The sequence below is a fragment of the Rhinopithecus bieti genome, unplaced genomic scaffold (assembly GCF_001698545.2).
Source record: "Rhinopithecus bieti isolate Rb0 unplaced genomic scaffold, ASM169854v2 scaffold_1452, whole genome shotgun sequence".
NCBI classification, from domain to species: domain Eukaryota; kingdom Metazoa; phylum Chordata; class Mammalia; order Primates; family Cercopithecidae; genus Rhinopithecus; species Rhinopithecus bieti.
The window spans coordinates 33,287-43,851 of record NW_016803399.1 but is presented as its reverse complement, the minus strand read 5'-3'; the positions used below and the strand labels follow the sequence as shown (position 1 = coordinate 43,851).

At 50.3% G+C, this 10,565-nt stretch overlaps 1 protein-coding gene across 4 annotated transcripts in view; it reads right to left on the bottom strand.

Moving 5' to 3' along the window:
• Positions 1-10: 10 nt before the first annotated feature.
• Positions 11-10,565, bottom strand: part of LOC108536047 (actin, cytoplasmic 1-like) — a 42,582-nt gene continuing 32,027 nt past the window's right edge. Inside the window, exons 5-10 of one of the 4 annotated variants that reach the window (XM_017882536.1) lie at positions 4,184-4,291; positions 3,513-3,824; positions 2,831-3,034; positions 1,499-1,668; positions 869-942; positions 11-259 (exon numbers count right to left, since the gene is read on the bottom strand). The gene's annotated coding sequence lies outside the window, so the exon portion shown is untranslated. Of the gene's footprint in view, positions 260-868; positions 943-1,498; positions 1,669-2,830; positions 3,825-4,183; positions 4,292-10,565 lie in introns of all 4 variants that reach the window. The other 3 variants (XM_017882525.1, XM_017882533.1, XM_017882539.1) reach the window with 3 other exon arrangements.

Sequence of the window (10,565 nt, the reverse complement as noted above, 5' to 3'; positions counted from 1 at the left end):
AACACTTTACCTGTTTTCCTGATAAAATATTCTAAAAGAATAAAATAATTTCATCCTGCCTTCATATTATAACCAGAATAGTTGAAATAATATGCTTCAATTGATAGTAAAGTAGCATTTACGTTTTTGGATCAATGAAACTAAGCCAGCACTAAGAATTGTGTTACTATTCCTCCACTACATTTCAGAGTTATTTCTTCATCCCTATACATACCACAATAATGAGTCGGCTAGGTCCATTTAGATTATCAACCCAACCCTAAAAGAAAGATTTCCATTGGTTACACATTTTAGAAAATTGTTATCTTGGAACATCTGCAGTCTAATCTCAATAAATTTCAAACAAGGGCACTGAGACCCCAGCTAATAGAACTATCTAATTCAGTATTATTAAGATCCCAAAGATCAATGGCAAAGCATTGGCTATTTTCTGCACTTTGTCCAATAATTAAAATTTGGCCAGGATTGCTGTTCATAGCAGGAGCCACGAATGGTTTTGCGGTGTTTTATGACATCTTAAGGGCTACAGTGGATCTTGTCCTTATATCATGATCTGCTAAACAATTCACCAACCATACTTCTCCACCTCGTCCTGATTTTAGCCTCTTTAGGAGAACGTTGAAAACATGATTGGCAGTAATGTGTGCTGACTTGCTTAAAGATGTTACAGGAAAGATTATGCTTAGGAGTAGTTAGAGGGAAATGTCTTTTTGAGTTTGTTTCCTAAGCCCCAAGCCATTCAGCTGACCTTATTATGTCTCTTTACCTTACAGTATAAAAGTTGAAATGTGTATAATGGGAGACGAGAGATATGGGAGGAGAAGATGAAGGGACTAATATTAATTGAGCCTTTTTAGAAGGGACCCACCTTTTAGTAGAGTCTGAGCACTCCTCTCCTCATACATTGTCTCATTAAACCAACTCTCCAAAGTAGTATCTGTCCTGTTTTATGGAAAGAACAACTCAAAAATGTTGCATTGCCAGTAAGTGGTGGAGCTGGAATTTATCTGCCCCCAAAGATTCACAGACTTGCTTTGAAGAAGACAGTATAATTCAAAGTACTTTCAGAAGGACACAGCAGTATACTGAGGTTAAAAAAAAAAATTACTATTCCCAAACTGAGATCCTTCTGTGAGCTTTGTGACTCTTGTTTACCCTGGCAGTTAGTTGCAATACTACCAAGTTGGCCATCAAGAACATTCTGGTCTGTTTAAGCTATAGTGGGAAAGCCAAGATATAAAAACATCACCCATGGGAATTTTGAGACTAGAGTAGTTAGAAGCTAATTTAAGATCTCCATCCAACTCTAAGATAGGGTAACTGCCAGAAGAGCCTCATGATCCCAAAGTGGGATTTTGCCCTAGTATAATGGGTTCATATTTGATTGGTCGCACTTAGCTATAAATCCTGAGAAGAAGAAGAAAGATATCAGAAAATAATTGGGCTAGAAAAACCTTAGTTTGAAAGCAAAACACAGAATCCAGGTAAGTGGGCTTACTGGGAAAGGCTTATGCCACGTTGCTCCCACAATGGAGGGCCTTATGATGGCGATGGTTAGGTTCCTGCTTTCCTGCTGCACCACCATTTCTCCCAAGGCCTTGGTGTAGGTTTAAGTATTGGGCCAATTTCCGATCTGCTTGGGTGTGATTTCATCAATAATGGCGTTGTCTGCACATAAAAGGTGGTCAGAGTAAAAAGAATTCTAGCAACATGTGTTAGACAATAGACCAAAAGGAAAATGTGAGACACAGTCAAACAAAACTTCCACCCTTTAGCCATGCTTCTGGAATTCAGAACAGTCACATGATACCAAGTTTGAGTGCATACCTGCTCAAAGCATGCATGAGCTCTTTTCACTGCTAAGCCCAATCTTATCAGTCAAATCCTGTGCCCTCCCATCCAGACAGGTAGGTAGATAGACGGATAGAATCAACAGCAATGCCACTTTATTACTACTACTAGTGTAGGGCTATTAGTACTACTTTATTAGTACTACTTTAGCGCTACTTTTACTTTACCAGTACTGATTACTCTGTAGTGGTACTAATTTGAGGTAATTACATACAACCTCTTTACTTCCTCTCCAACAAGCTCATAAGTACATTCATTGCACACATTTTTGAGTCCCAGTCATTCTCCCAGTAGTGTGCTGGCTGCTGTGTTCAGGGAGTTTGAGGCTCTCATCCAAGGTGTTTCAGTGGCAGCCCTGTTCAGTGTTGTCCCATAGAAACCCAGTGCAGCGATCTTGAAGACTTTAGCTTTACATTTTAAAAATTTCATTCAAGGCAAATCAAATCAAAGTGACTACTTTTGGCAGACTGACAATCTGTTTTACCAATACTTTGTAATGCATTTTGAAGGTCTGTTTAGAGCCTATGATAATAACTTGCTAATTATTTCCAGAGATTTTCAACGAATTCTGAAGTCTGTCAAGTAGGGTGATTATAGCACTCTGAAACAGCTTCAAAATCATGAATATTGAATACTCCTACTTACAAGATGACATGTATCATGAATAACTGAGTTACCATAGCATCAGCCTAAACTTTCTTAAAAATGTCAGAACCAGCCGGGCATGGTGGCTCACACCTGTAATCCCAGCACTTTGGGAGGCCACGGCAGGCAGATCACGAGGTCAGGAGATTGAGATCATTCTAGCCAACGTGGTGAAACCCCGTCTCTACTAAAAATACAAAAATTAGCTGGGCATGGTGGTGTGTGCCCGTAATCCCAGCTATTCAGGAGGCTGAGGCAGGTGAATCCCCCTTCACCACCTGGACCAGAGCCAATGAGAGGGGCTGGGGAACAGGCCATGAGGCCCTGCACCCACCATTCAATGTCTTCAGGACTGTGGTCCCTCAGAACTGTTGCACCACGTGCTGGCAGCACTCCTGGTGTCTGGGTGTTTTGTGAAGTTGTACAGGATCCAGTAGAGGCCACTGGCTCTGCTGTCATATCCTAAGAGACAGCCAGGCAGGCTTGTGACTCTTGGCTGCTTCAGCATCAGAGGATGAACAGCGCCCATGCACTGAGGCTTTTAGGAGAATGGGAGGAGGGAAAGGAAGGGCAGAATGGAGTGACGTAGGGTCCATCCACCACATCCCTGAATGGAAAGACCCCTGTTCCCACAGTAGTCCCACACCGGGACCACCACCGGCACTCATGAATATGCCAGCCTCCATTTCTATGTCCTCATCTGACAACTCCTTCCCATTTTCATCCTGGAGGTAAGACTCAACATACTAGCTCTGAGGGCACCTGAGTGTAACATGAGACAGTGCCTGAAGACCTTTCATCCAAGCAGGATCCCTCCCTTGCCATCTCCAGACCTGTCCCACAAGCTCCCTCCCTGGTCTCCTGGCTCTTGTTCACTCCTAGGCAGCCTTCTACAGTCATCTCTAAAACGAATCTGACTGTCACTCCTTTATTCAGCACCTTCCATGGCTCCCCAGAGCCCTCCAGATCAAGTGCAAGTTCTTTCATCACATGCTTGATCTCAAGCTCCATTCTACCTCCTGAATTAAGATCCCGGAGAAATCTGCCTTGCTCAGCACAAGTGCATCAATGAACTCCGAAGCCTTGAACGTGGGCTTGGCCTCAAGGAAGTCATCAACACCCTGGCTAGTGAGGGTGCGGTACTGCTCCAGGATGATGGTGTCTGAACTTGTGCACCAAGTCAGAGGCCCTGCAGAAGCATTGCTCCTCAGGAATGAGGTAGTACAGGAAGTCCGTGCACAGGCAGATCTGCTGGTGCCGTTACACTATGAGGGCACTGAGCTCCAAGATGGCGGCAACATATTCACTGGCATTCCTGCAGGGTGAGGCTGGGGAGAGGAAGCAGCTCCACAACACATACGAAACCCTGGAAGTCCTTCCCAGGCAAAATCTCTGGACCACACTACTTCCAGAAACAGGTGCCCTTTGAGCACACTTGTCTCTCTGTCTCCCACTCCAAGTTCCCTCCTGGCCCCACATGCCCCAGTCTGGACCAGGACTTTGAGCCCAGCAGGTGTTCAGTCCATGGTGTTGACTGCTCCCTGGGCCAGGAGAGCCCTTGGTGGCTCTGTAACTCCTCCTGTGGAACCACTGCCTCTGCCTCAGGACCTCCCGATTCCCATGGGAAGACTCCAAGGCTGTGGATTGCCCCACCTGCCCAGGGATCCTCCAACCCCATAGGCCTTACTTGATGCCTTAGCCTTCCCAGAACATGACATGCTTCTCAGAAGGTGACTTATTTCCAATGCCATCTGTGGATGTTTCCTGGGGACCTCTTGCTGTTCTCCTTTATAATCTGTAGGTCAGGGCCAAGAGGAGAAACCAGCCCAACCTCAGAATAAAGAAAAGGCTCACTGCCACAAATGGCAACCACCAGTCAGCAGTGCTTCTGGAAGGAAGGAGGCTTCATTCTGCACAAAGCTCCTTGTTTGGCTTCTTTCTGAATCCGGGGAGGGGTAGGTACCAAGCCCAGGTTACCTGTGGTGTCTGTGCCTAGGATGTACAATGGGCCCGTTCCCACTGCAGGATTGACATTCCCTCCAGCTGGAGACCTGGGCTCCTGACACTGCCTGGCCTGTTTGTCCTGCGCTGGATGAGCATGGAAAGGCTGTACCTGGTATTTCCCTAGGCCCTTGGTTTCCACCATCTAGACATCCAGCAAGAGTGACCATGCCCAGCCCCACACCTGAAAGGGAACTCCCTCACAGAGCAGCCGAGACATCTACGGATGGAAGAGTGCTCAGTGAGACAGGCCACAGGGGTCCCCGGGGAGAGAGCTTGGTGAGACAGGCCACAGGGGTCCCCGGGGAGAGAGCTCGGTGAGACAGGCCACAGGGTCCCCAGGGAGGATCGGGGGTGGAGGATTCTGGAGGTTTCCAGCCTTGGGCTCTGTGGTTCCTCAAAGAGGTTAGGTCCACCTAGTACCAGGCCTCCCCTCCCATGATTCAAAGAATGGATGAGTGTTCAACATCAGGAACTCTGATCTGGACCGTGTTTTTTCATTTACGTCACCAAGAGACAACCCCTAGCCCCTGAGCTAGGGATGGTCCAAGCTCTGGGATGAAATTCTCCTCCAGCAATGTGATGCTTACCGGGACAGGTAGAAAAGCTGGTGACCAGCCTGCTGTCCTCTGGGTAAGGACAGTGTGCCACCCACCCTCTGAGAGGCAGCTGGTGCCAGGCCACAGCACTGGGTGCCTGTACCCCTGGCTCTGCAGACACTGGTCATGGAGGTCCCTCCCTTTCCCCATTACCTTCTTGCTGCTCCTAGATTTCTTGTAGTCAGTAAGCACTTTGAGTCATTTTTCTGTGCATCCGATTTTACACGTTTGCTCTCAGATGACAGGCGATAAAGTATGCTGAGCTGCCAGGATTCCTGGAAATGGCCATTGGTGGCCTGGCCTTATAGTCCCAAGACACCCTGTCCTCAGGTCAGAGACACCATGGGCTTTGGTCAGGTCCCAGTCTCCCAGTAGTGTCCTGGCACTAGCAGGTGCTGACCCCTGAGCCACAACCGCAGTTCTGGGTTTGGGGTTTGGTAAAACCACCTCAAGGACAGAGTCCTGGGGTCAGATTTGGCAGGAACCATGGTGCCTCCCAGAGATGGTGTGTCACTCCCACTTGCCACGAAATGTGCACACAGGCTGTCCCCCTGTCCATCCCATCCTGCTGGACAGGATGGAGGAACTCAGGGAACAGGCAAGGTGGGCAGCTGTGGTGCAGGGAGAGGCAAGAACATGCTGGGAGGTCAGACCCTGTGAGGGCTGTGGAGGCATCAGGTGGAGTGGGCTCCAGGTGCACTTTCAGTGCACTGGGCATGTCTCAGGCCAGGCTTCCCGGACCCTGGATGTGTGATGTGGTCACTCCCTGGGGGACTGCTGTCAGGTCCCAGCCACCCGCCCTGGGCAGCACTGCCCTCATCATCAGGACGGCATTTCTGAAGTCCTAAGACAAGAAAGTGCGCCCAGGCCTGATAGACTGGAAGACTGTAAGTCCTCCATCCCTAGACCAGCCTCCCAACAGCAGGGACAGTCCTTACTTCACCTTCAGGCACTGACTGATCCATCTCTCTAAGCAACCAAGGTGAGCTGAGGACCTGCACCAGGTGGGAGAAGTCCCCTCCCCAAATGGGCCTGAGGAAGCCATCCCTGACCCAACTGCCCACAAGTTTCAGCCCAGGAGACACATAGGGAAGGGAGGATGGGGCCCTCCCTGCTGGCTGACACTGGAAAGTGGGATGCTGGGAGAAGAGGGAGCACAAGGCTGGCAGGGGATGCTCCAGCCCATGGAGAGCCAGGCTGCACCATGAAGCCGCCACTCCTAGGCAAGGAGGCTTGCCCTCTACAGGATCTGAGAAGTCCAGTCCCTGGTACAGTCCTGACATGAGACAGCACTGCCCAGGATGGTACCGGGCTGAAGCAGTCCCGGAGGGAGTGACCATATCACCTGGCTGGGGGTCATTTTTGGGAGCCTGGGTGAGACCCCACCCACTGCACTAGAGGGTGACCTGGAGCCCCACCTCACTGACCCTCACACCCTCCAGATCTGACCTCCCAGCATGCACACTGCCTCTCACTGCACCCCCAGCTGACCACACTGCCTGTTCTCCTGCTTCCTTCCATCCTGTGCAGTAAAAACAAGACTGTGACCATCTCTCCGGCCCACCTCTGGCCTTTCTTTACTTTGTCCTGTCAGAATCTCTGAGCAAGATCTCCCAGGTCCATCCACACCACCTGCTGTCCACTTTTACTGGGCCCCGTTGGGCACCACTGGGCCACCCCCAGCTGGTCCACAGGCCCTCGATAACCACAATTACACACCTGGACTCTCCAAGCAGTGCTCAGCAGCCCACACTGACCAGTTTTCCTGCTGACCAACTCCACACATCCAGGTCCTCCCTGACCACACCCCACTGATTATACCTCCCATCACGCAGGCCCACTAATCATCCCGCTACCAGGCACAACAAGGCCAGGACTCGCACTGACCCAGGACCTCACTGACCGGCCTCATGGACCAGGTCCTTATTGAACAAGGCCTCACTGACAGGACCTACTGACAAGGCCTCCACTACAAGGTCCTTACTGACCAGGCCTCATGACGCAGGGAGATCCTACTGAGCAAGGCCTCACTGACCAGTGTTCTCACTGACCAGGCCTCACTGACCAGACCTTACTGAGCAAGGCCTCCTCCCTGTAAGGACTCACTGACCAGTCCTTACTGAGCAATCGCCACTGGACCAGGTCCTTATTGACAAGGCCTCCCTGACCAGGTCCTTACTGACAAGGCCTCCCTGACAAGGCCTCACTGACCAGGCTTCACTGACCAGGTCCTTACTGACCAGGCCTCACTGACAAGGTCCTTATTGACAAGGCCTCACTGACGAGGTCCTTACTAACAAGTTCTCACTGACTAGGTCATTACTGACAAGGCCTCACTTATCAGGTTCCACCGATCATGACCCCACTGCCTGACCCCACAGATGAGGCCCCACTGACCAGGCCTCCAGGGAACAGGCTGCCACTGATCAGGCCCCTCCTAACCAGGCCTGAGGTGACCAGATGCCCCTGATTGGGACCCTAATAAGTAGGCCCCATGGAACAGGCACCGACTGCTCAGGTCCCTGATGACCAGGTCACCCCGTAGACCAGTGCTACAAAAGTCACCACTGACCAAGTCCTCTCTGACCAGGCCCCCTCCGATTAGATTCCACTGACCAGGTTGCCCTGACCAGGGCCCCACTGGCAAGGGCCTCACTGATGAGGACACACCCACCAGGCCCTGCTGACTAGGTCCCATGTGACCAGTCCTCCACTGAATAGCACCCCTTGACCTGCTCACAAGTGACCCAGCCCATGCTGACCAGGCTACCACTAAGCCCCAGCTAACCAGGTCTCCACTGGTCAAGCCCCACAGCCCAGGTTTGCACTGACCAGACACCAAACAACTGGCTGCCAATACGTCCCCACTCACCAAAACCCCCACCACTAGATCCCCCTGAGACCCTCTCTAAGCAGACCCCTGCTGACCACGCTGCCACTAAATAAGCCTCACTGACCAAGTCCCAACTGATTAGGTCCACTGAGCAGGTGCACGCTGATCAGGACCCTCTTAACCACACCAGAAGGCCAAGCAGCAATGAAGTGTTTCATATGGCAGAAGCAGGAGCAAGACAGAGAGAGGAAAGAGGTGCCACAGCCCGTTATACAACCGGATCACATGAGAACTCACTATCAGGAGATCAGCACCAAGAAGATTAACCATTGGTGAAGGATCCACCACACACACCACTGCCTACTGTTTCCAGGCAGAAGCCTCCTGCAGAGGCAGAGCCTCTTGGGAAACTTCTACTATGGCAGTGCGGAAGGAAAATATGGGCTTGGAGCCCCCACACAGGAGGCCACCATCTTCCGGACCCCAGACTCATAAGCCCACTAACAGCCTGCACCCTCAGTATGGAAAAGCTACAGGCATTCAACACCAGCTCAGCCCATGAGAGCAGCCATGGGGGCTAAAGCCTGCAAAGCCAGCACTGCCCTAGTAGAGATTTTCCATGAGGCTGTGCCTCTGCAGCAGGCTACTCCCCCTTCCTATACCCACCATCCTTTCACCACCCTACTGACAACCCACTCCTACTGACACTACCCACATTTTTCCCTTCCAACCCCAACCCCGTTCCATCCACGATTAAATCACCTACCGCCAGGCCCCATCTCCAACATTCAGGACTACAATTCACATGAGATTTTGTAGAGAAACACAGCCAGTCCATATTATTCTGACCCCGACCCCTCCGAATCTCATGTCCTCACAGAGCAAAATACAATCATACCTTTTCAAAAGTTGCCAAAAGTCTTAACTCATTCCAGCATTAACTCAAATGTAAAAAGTGCAATGTCTCATCTGAGACAAGCCTACAGTCTTATTTGCCTATGAGTCCCTGAATTTAAAAGGGCATTCTTTTCTTCAAGATACAAGATGGTACAACCATTGGGTAAGCTTTCTCAATCCAACGGGAAGAAATATCCCAGCAAAATAACACAGATGGGACCACAGGCCCAATGCAAGTCCAAAACCCAAGAGGCCAGTATCCATTCAGTCTCACAGCTCCAAAATCATGAAGAGAACTCATTATCACAAGGACTCAAATAAGGAGATTGTGTTTAATCATTTGTGAAGGATCCACCTGCCACCATCATTTTCACCCCTCACCCCAACATAATCCCCCCATTCTCCCTATCCCCACCTTCCAACCCCACTCTCCACCATGATTAAATCATCTTCCACCAGGCCCCACCTTTAACATTCCCCATTACAATTCCACATGACTTTTGGTAGGGACACAGAGCTAAATTTTATTATTCTGTCCTTGGCCCAAATCTCATGTCCTTCTCACATTGCCAACTACAATGATACCTTCCCTACAATCCCCCAAAGTCTTGTATCATTTCATCATTTATACAAATGTTCAAAGCTTAAAGTCTCATCCAACACAAGGCTGCAGACCCTTAGACTCATGAACCTCTGAAATATAAAGCAAGTTAACTACTTCCAAGGTACAATGCTTATACAGGCAATGGGTAAGCATTCCCAGCCAAAAGGAATACTTGTGCCAGTAAGAACAAAACACAGAAAGGACTTACAGGTCCCTGAAACTCCAAACCCAGAAGGCCAGTCATTCAATCCTACAACTCCAACATTATCCTTTTTGAAACCTTGTCCCACATCCAGGGCACACGGAGGTAAGGGCTGGGCTCCCAAGGCCTCGGGCAGCTCTGCACCTGTGGCTTTGCAGGGTTTACACCCCAGGGCTGCCTTCATGGGCTGGGCTGGTGTTGAGTGTCTGTAGCTTTTACCCACGGACCGTACAAGCTGTTGCGGGGTCTATGAATCTGGGGTCTGCATGATGGTGGCCTCCAGTGTGGGGGCTCCAACTCCGTATTTTCCTTCTGCACTGCCCTGGTAGAGGTTTCTTATGAGGGTCTGCCTTTTTGGAAGGCTTTTGCCTGGACACCCAGACATTTCCATACATCCTCCAAAATCTATACAGAGGCTCCCAAGCCTCTAGTCTCATGCTCCATCCAACCAGTGGCTTAACACTATGAGGAAGTTCATGAGAACTCACTGTCACGAGGTCAGCATCAAGAAGATGGTGCTTAATCACTGGTGAAGGATCCGCTCCCCAACCCACCTCCACCCCCTACTGTTTCCAGGCAGAAGCCTGAGGCAGAGGCAGAGCCTCTTGGAAAACCTGTACTATGGCAGTGCAGAAGAAAAACATGGGCTTGGAACCCCTATGCAGGAGGCCATCATCCTCCAAACCCCAGATTTATAGCCCCACCAACAGCTCGCACCTTCAGTATGGAAAAGCTACTGGCACTCAACATCAGCCCAGCCCATGAGAGCAGCCGTGGGGCTACACCCTGCAAAGCCACAGGTGCACTGTCCTAGTAGAGGTTTTGCACGAGCCTCTGCCTCTGCAGCAGGCTACTCCTCCTTCCTACTACCCCCACCCTCCCACCACCCTACAGCCAGCTTACTCCTCACCACCCTACCCACCCCTTTTCCCT